General features: G+C 39.1%; 1 non-coding gene across 1 annotated transcript; it reads left to right on the top strand.

Moving 5' to 3' along the window:
• The first annotated feature begins 977 nt into the window (after positions 1-977).
• On the top strand, positions 978-1,050 carry TRNAK-UUU (transfer RNA lysine (anticodon UUU)). The gene has a single exon. It is a non-coding gene; the product is annotated as a tRNA-Lys (tRNA).
• Positions 1,051-8,957: the final 7,907 nt, after the last annotated feature.

Here is an 8,957-nt window from a genome sequence, read left to right as displayed (position 1 = left end):
TCAGTAGAAAATAAACATTGGTAAAGATGTTATTCAAAGCATTATTTCCTAGAATAGTGAACTCTAATCATAGGCAGTAGCCATGAAATGACTCAACATAAAAAAAAAGAACCCTGCATGAATACATCAAAATTTCACATCTAAGGAATGGGTTCCTCCATATAAAGATGAAGATTTAGTCAGTGAGATGATTGCTCTAGGTTAAAAGTCTACAATGACTCCTAGAATTTGGCTATGCACTTAATGCATGTCTCTCTCAAACTCAGATAAGGGCTAAGTCTGTGGCTAAATACTGTCTAAATAAATAGTAACCAAGTTAAGTATGTAATGCCCTAGTGAGCCAGCTGACAAAAAATAAGGGTGACTCACAGTCTGGTTCCAACAACATAAGGCAAGTATGTGCCAGACTCAAATGTACTTCTGTGCCATTCCAATCTCTGATTGAGCATATGGTCAACATAGTAAGAGAGCTCTGTTTTGTCAGGAACATGGAAGTAGAAGGAAAAGCACCAAAGGCTTACATCCGTTCAGTTGTTCTTTCATCGAACATTTACTGAACCGCTGTTGGGAGGCAGACATTGTATTAGACTGTGGGGATAGATTCAAAACCTTGAAGGCTTCTCAGGCCAGCCAGGGGAGACAGACACATGATCAAATATAATATACATGATAGATGCTGGACCAGTGCTTCTCAAACTTTAATATGTGTAAGAATCACCTGGAGAGCTTGATTAGACGATCGGATAGCATCACTGACTCCATGGACATGAGTTTGAGCAACCTCTGGGAGGTGGTAAAGGACAGGGAAGCCTGGCATGCTGCAGTCCATGGGATCCCAAAGAGTTGGACACGACTGAGCAACTGAATGACAACAACAACATGGACGCAGATGCAGGGCATGGTGTACATGAGAGGGGGTTATCTACTTTACCTAAAGGTGATGACTGAGCTGCATTTCAAAAAATAAGTAGCTAAAAGCCTGGGTAGCTCAGCTGGTAGAGCATCAGACTTTTAATCTGAGGGCCCAGGGTTCAAGTCCCTGTCCAGGCAGCAAAAAGTAAACAAATAAACAAAACAAAAAATAAGTAGCTATTTACTCACCAGGCAGAAAAAGGGGAAGTGTATAGAATTCAGCAACAGTTTGCTGGGGCCCAGTGTGTGACAGATAAGGATGTAGAGAAGAGCATGGAACACATCATGCAGGGTGAAAAGAGCCACATGAAGGAGTTGAGATTTAATCCTGTAGGTAGTGGAGAGTCACTGAGAGTTTTAAGTAAGAATAAGCCATGCAGATATTTGACAAAGAACATTCCAGTAAGAGGAAACAACAAGGGTAAAGACCTTGAAGTTGGAGTGTCCTTGGTGTGTTCATGGACAAGCAGGGAAGCCAACGTGGCCGGAGTACAAGTGTTGCAGTACCAGGTGATGAGTTCAGAGAACTAAGCAGGGGACAGATCGTGTAAGGCCTTAAGGGCCATTGTAAGAACACTGAATTTTATTTTAAGGCCAGTGAGCTGAGGTATGACATGATTTAACTTAGGTTTGAAAGTGTTACTCTGACTACCATTTGCACTTGTAAGGGGATAGATGTGGAGGTAAGAAAGTAGTTTGGAGGTGATTGTAGGAGTCCAGGAGAGAGTTGATGGTGGCTTGGACCAGGGTTTTTTGACACATTCATATATTCATGTATATCCACCACCACAGTCATGATATGGAACAGTTCCATTAATCTAAAAACTGCTTCACGCTGCCTTTTTGTAGCCATACCATTCCCCTAAGCCCCAATTACTAGGGCTAAACTTACTTCTGTCCCTATCATTTTGTCTTCTCCAAAATTTCACATAAATAGAATCATACAGTATAGTGGCTCAGAGATTAAAGCGTCTGCCTGGAATGCGGGAGAGCTGGGTTCGATCCCTGGGTCAGGATGATCCCCTGGAGAAGGAAATGGCAACCCACTCCAGTACTCTTGCCTGAAGAATCCCATGGAGGGAGGAGCCTGGTGGGCTACAGTCTATGGGGTCGCAGAGTCGGACACGACTGAGCGACTTCACTTCACTTCACTTCACTTGATGTTATGAGAATCAATAGTTCATCCCTTTATATTGCTGAGTAGAATTCCATTTTATGGAGGTACTACAGTTTGTTTATTCATTTACCAGCTGAACCAAATGAAGGATATTGGGTTGTTTTTCCTGCTTTTGGTGATTATGAACAAAGTCAATATAGATATTTGTATGTAGTTTTTTGTATAATCTTATTTTTATTTCTTTTGGATAAATATCTGGGAATGTGATTGGTATATATGTAAGTGTATGTTTAACTTTATAAGCAACTGCCACACTGTTTTCCATTAAGAGTTTACCATCTTATACCATCTTGCATTCTTGCCAGTTAGAGTTCCAGTTGCTCTGCAAGTTTGTCAGTATTTGGTATTGTCATTATTTTTTATTTTAGCCATTCTAGTGGATGTGGAGTCGTGTCTCATCGTGGTTTTCATTTGCAAGCTATTGGCAAGTAATGTTGTTGTGTAGAGTAGAGTTGGAAGGATTCACTAGTAAATGGATGTGAGACGTTAAAGAGTAAGGAGTCAAGTGTGATTTCAAGATCTTTGCCCTGATTAACACGACAGTGAAAGAAGTAGAGTATTCAGAATCAGAGCTTATGTGACATTTCAGTGGCTCTGGAAGAGTAGTCATTAGGAAAGAGAAAATGGTTATTGTTACTGGGCAAAGGAAAAGTGATAGCACACTCATATTCCCATCAGGAACTACGAATGAGATTTATTTAGAACAAATAGAACTGAAGATGATTAAAGAACTTTATTTTATGGGTGGTGTGTGGGTGGAAAATGAAAGGTGTCATCCTCAAGGAAAGACATGTCAGTCTGGGAAAAGCAGGCTCCTGTTAACATCTCAGTGATGTGATTCACTGTGAAACCCCAAAACCTGTTTTATAGCTTGGGTGGGTGGTGGCTGGGGCAGAGTTGTTTTTACTAACACAAAGAACAGAGAGAAGCTGATGGATTGGATAATGGAAACTGGTACCTGGACATAATAGACCATGATGTCATCTTGAATAAGCAAATCTAAGGAAAGATACTAGTGCACACAAAGTAGAGCTGTAAGAAAGCTGACAAAATAAGAGGGCCTACCAGAAATTCTTTGTCCGGAGTTCTCCACCTGGTTTCTCAGGACCCAAGATAATTAGTGTAGATTATCAGTCATCTCTGGTTCAGATAAATGTGAGGATGATATAAGGTACACTAAAGAAGAGATTATCAGGGACCCTCCTGGTGCCACAGTGACAAGGTTCTAATCAGACAGAGATCTTCCTATCATATTTCTGGGATGCTTGATGGCTCAATTTCTAGTCCTTCTTTGGCTTCTGTATTAATTCCCTCTTTAAAACTTTCTGTCTTTATTTTTACTTATTGTTTTTAATAATTAACATAGCACTATTGTTTTTATTTTTGCTTTGTGAAAAATTCAAACAATTTAGAAACATGTAATAAAAAAAGAAAAAGTTTTCTTAAACCTTACCACCCCATATCGTTAGCATTGTTTTGGTAGACCATCCTTTCTCGTTTATGCATGCATTACTCACAGCTGTACTTTTACTTAAATGATTTAATAGTACACATGCTTGTTTCTTTTACTCATGGAAACTTTTGAAAGACTGTGATTTATTTAATTTTTTTATTGATACCCCCACCTCCCACTGTAACCAGTGTAAATAACTCTGTTTTTTCTTCCCGAACTTTCTCTATAATCATAAATTTTTACACAGGTACACACACATACACACTGTTAATTGTTTAACAAAAACAAGATTTTTATAATGTACTTTCCTGGATCTTCCTTTCCTCACTGTATTTGCATAATTCTTTTAAATGATTATCTAATATTCTGTGCTCCAATTGGTCAACATTAATTTTGCTTCCCTTCTTTCTGCCACTACAAACATTGCTACGTAGGTATCTCTATATATATCTTATATACTAGAGATTTGTTGATCATACTGCCATCTTTATTTCTATGTGAGAGAATCCAAGAAATAAGATTTCTGAGTTGAAAACTATGTGTAATTATAGCTTTAATAAATATTGCCAAATTAGCTTCCAATCAGATGGTTCATGATATCCTCATTTTAGTTTCCCATCATTATTAAAGTATAATTGGCAAAAATTGTGTATATTTAACAATTATGACAATGTTTTGATTTACATATACATTATGAAATAATCACTACAATGTAGCTAATTAATATATCTATCACCTCATATGTTTCCCATTTTTTTTTGTGGTGAGAATTCTTAAGGTCTATCTTAGCAAATTTCATCTATACTATACAGTATTGTTAACTATATTCACATTGCTTTACAGTAGATCCCAAGAACTTACTCATCTTGCTTGCATAACTGAAACTTTGTACTCTTTGACCAATATCTGCCTATTTCCCCCTCCCTCAAGCCCCTGACAACTACCATTTCACTCTCTGTTTCTATGAGTTTGACTATTTTAGATTCCATATATAAGTAAAGATCATGTTTGGCCCTTTTTAAAAAAATGTATTTATTTTAATTAGAGGCTAATTACAGTATTGTGGTGGTTTTTGCCATACATCAACATGAATCAGTGTTTGGCTTTTTTCATTTAGTATAATGTCCTTTGGGCTCAGCCACATTGTTATAAATGTCAGGATTTAAAAAAAATTCAATCAGATAATTTGTCATTCAATTGGAATATTTAGTTCATTTATATTTAATGTAATCAATTATATAGTTGATTTTTAAATCTACTATTGTACTATATATGATATATGTGTACAATCTGTCTTTTGTTTTTTTCCTACTTTGTTGCCTTTTTAATTATTATTCAAGTACTTCTTATTTCATCTTTTCCATCTGTTAACTTGTTAGTTATACAGTTTATTTTAGTAGTTTCCCTTCTAGTATGACAGTGTGATAACCACCATGATTTGTATCCAAGTAAAACTGGTGAAAATTATAAAACTAATCCAACCATTTAAAGTCTCAGGAAATGGTCCTGTGGACACAAGGCAAATGGAAGAAGCATGTATTCAAAGCAGCTTTCTAAAACTTTGTATGAATTGCAGAAGCGTATGGTACTTGAACCAAGACCTGTGCCATCCTTCCCACTTTCCCACCCTAGCAAGTTGGAACCTCCACTCCAGACTGGTAAGCCAAGAACACAAGGCTCCCTCTACCCTCAGCTCCCAGTTACAGTGCTATCTTCCAAGGAGGGGCAGGATATCAATATTTCTCTTTCTGCTCCTAGGTACTTATTGCTGAGACTAAGTTGTTCATGAATGGAGCTGAGAGGTGGAGCTACCATCTTCTGCTCAACCCCACCAGTGGGATGAAGGCTCTTCCTTGGGCATGGTACTGCTTATAATACTGGGGCCCAGATTTCCTTGCTCTGGCTTGTGGGGCAGGAGTTCCATGCTGAGAGATGCAGGCTGATACTGCCCTCTCCGATTCATTAAGTACTCAACTCCTAAAGCACCGGCATCACTGAGAAAGAATACTTTCTCTGTACCGGCATCAGACCCCTGGTTCAGAATTTTGAGCAGGGAAGAGAAGCAGACTCCAGAACAGAGAGCTTCAAATCTTCATCCAAAGGAACTCAGTTTATTTGCAACAGATGTGAAGAAATTAGAGCCTAAGAGGCTCACAAAAATAGTGGAAGTTGTGGTAAAAGTCAATTGGGAGAAGATTCATATATTCATTGGAGATATAGGCTAAACTGTAAGACAACTAGTTTTCCAGAGAGAAACAGAAGAGACAGCTGTTGATCCTATAGATTATAACATGCATAATTGACATATTACAGTTTAATTGAAACAAATGATTTATCACTTCCTGAACATTATAAGAACTTTATAACTTTTTTAAACAAATAAACAATACAGATATTTAATAGAGAATTAACTAGCTTACTTTCAGCATACTAACATTAAAAGAAAAGAGAAATAGAGCAGATAATGCATTACCAAATTGGGTTTTGACCAACATCCAGACTTAAACAGCACTGGGAAGTCCTGTGTCACAGCACATCTGGAGTCCCAGTTGGGAAAGCCTCCCAGGCAGCGCATCTACTCTGTGGGTGAGACTTCAAAGATTGCGATTCAGTGTTCCCGTTTATAATCCCAGGACAGACACAAACTGATATCATCATCAATCTGTGACCAAATTGCAAGCTGGGTTTCACATTAATGCTATTTGTTTTGTTGTGTAAAACTTGGAATGTTGTTAAGCCTGGGGTTTGGTTGGCCAGGCCCCTGTCAGGGGCTCAACAATCTCAAGATTTTCCCCCATCTTATCTATGGTGCTGCAAATCTTGCACTCACAGCAGGCAGTCAGTCACAGTCACTCCCAGTTAAGACAGTATCCAGGCAGGTTAGACACAAGGTCAGAGGTCTGCTGTGCTTTGCCTCTGAAGCCTAAGCAAGACTATTTATTTAATTTCCCTAACATTCAGCCCCAGGATTATGTAGGCTGAAGAGCAAAGGAACAAGGCAAAATAACATACCAGTCTTATTAATTGTGTAAGTAACAATGGAGAACATACTGTAGGTTTTAGTGAAAACAGTCCATTCACAGTAATTGATGGAGTGTTCCAATAAACAGAGCTCTCAAACTTGAGAAGTTGGTCCATACAGCAGTCCTTCCATAGCCTTGTCACAATCTGTCAGTAATGGGTGCAGTTATCAAAGTCTAGGTAATTTAACCACCTTTGCAAGAGTCCATGATTTTATGTTTCTATTGGCCAACAGTAGTGCAACAGTACAGACTTCCCTCATAGCTCAGTTGGTAAAGAATCTGCCTGCAATGCAGGAGACCCTGGTTCAATTCCTGGGTTGGGAAGTCCCCTGGAGAAGGGATAGGCTACCCACTCCAGTATTGTTGGGCTTCCCCTGTGGCTCAGCTGGTAAGGAATCTGCCTGCAGTGTGGGAGACCTGGGTTTGATCCATGGGTTGGGAAGATCCCCTGGAGAAGGGAAAGACTGCCCACTCCAGTATTCTGGCCTGGAGAACTCCATGGATTGTATAGTCCATGGGGTTGCAAAGAGTCGGACACGACTGAGCAACTTTCACTTTCAGGGCAGGTGAAGAGGGTTAAACATGCATAAAAGTAGAAGAGCTGTCAAGATACCTAGAAGAAAGGCTAGACAGGAGAATCAGGACCAGACATTGGCCCATGATGTTAGTGTTTCTCTAGGTATAAGAAGATGCAAGAATTTGGGCTCATAAAAAAGAAAAAATCTTTACCTGAAAACATCTATCTGAAGGCCTGTTTTGTCCATTTTTCCCAGAGCACAGATTGAGTACCTAATTTCTGATATCCATTCTGTATTCCTTTCAAGGGGTGTTGAAGTTCAGCAGTTGTAGTGGCCATGATTTAATCTTTGCAGAGTCTATGATTTAATCTCTGCAAATTGAATCTTTGATTTAATTTGCAGAGTCTGTAAATGCAAGTTTCCAGTTGGCAGAGCCCCTTCATAGCCACAGATTTGAACACACTTTGGGGGAATTTCATGGCAATTGTGTCCCATGGGGCTGGAAAGGCTCATTTCCAGGTCTAGCGAAGATTCCATTGATAGGCCACTCAATGTGCTGTCATTGGACTAGGCCCTGTGAATAGCAAAATTCTCCAGACCATTCCTCTCTTACTAGCCTCTTGGTCCAGGAACATATTCCCTCTTGTTGCTTCTTCCCATATCTAGAGTTACATTATTATAATCATTGATCTCATATGGCACTACATATATCATTATTTTATCAGTGACTCAGTCACATACTTGGTAATGTAAGATACAACAATTTTCTGAAACAGGCAACATAGAACATGATTAAACTAGCAGTTATTAGTAAGGTTGCAAGCAAGAAGTTAAGTAAAGAATTTTCATTAGGTATAGCTCAATATACCCCTGGTCATCTGACTTAGTTAAATGATTATATCCAGGTGTTTATCTCCTGGTTGTACATCATGGAGCATTTGATCTTTATCTAAAGATTAACTGCTGATATAAGCTTTAGAAACAAAGTTAAAGTGTCCTTTTAACAAGTTAACTAAAATCTTAACAATACAACATAACAACAAGGAACTATTTCAGAAGTGAATAACAAAACTAGAATGTAATGTTCAGTTCAGTTCAGTCGCTCAGTCATGTCCATCTCTTTGCAACCCCATGGACTGCAGCACGCCAGGCCTCCCTGTCCATCACCAACTCCCAGAGATTACTCAAACTCATGTCCATTGAGTCGGTGATGCCATCCAACCATCTCATCCTCTGTTGTCCCCTTCTCCTCTCGCCTTCAATCTTTCCCAGCATCAGGGTCTTTTCTAATGAGTCAGCTCTTCACATCAGGTGGCCAAAGTATTGGAGCTTCAGCATCAGTTCTTCCAATGAATATTCAGGATTGATTTCCTTTAGGATGGACTGGTTGGATCTCCTTGCAGTCCAAGGGACTCTCAAGAGTCTTCTCCAACACCACAGTTCAAAAACATCAATTCTTCAGTGCTCAGCTTTCTTTATAGTCCAACTCTCACATCCATACATGACTACTGGAAAAACCATAGCCTTGACTAGACGGACCTTTGTTGGCAAAGTAATGACTCTGCTTTTTAATATGCTGTCTAGGCTGGTCATAACTTTGCTTCCAAGGAGTAAGCATCTTTTAATTTCATGGCTACAGTCACCATCTGCAGTGATTCTGGAGCCCCCGAAAATAAAGTCTGCCACTGTTTCCACTGTTTCTCCATCTATTTGCCATGAAATGATGGGACCAGATGCCATGGTCTTTGTTTTCTGAATGTTGAGCTTTAAGCCAACTTTTTCACTCTCTTCTTTCACTTTCATCAAGAGGCTCTTTAGTTCTTCTTCACTTTCTGCTATAAGGGTGGTGTCATCTGCATATCTGAGGTTATTGA

Source organism: Bos javanicus, chromosome X (assembly GCF_032452875.1).
Source record: "Bos javanicus breed banteng chromosome X, ARS-OSU_banteng_1.0, whole genome shotgun sequence".
Taxonomy (NCBI): Eukaryota; Metazoa; Chordata; class Mammalia; order Artiodactyla; family Bovidae; genus Bos; species Bos javanicus.
This window is presented reverse-complemented; position numbering and strand designations above follow the sequence as displayed.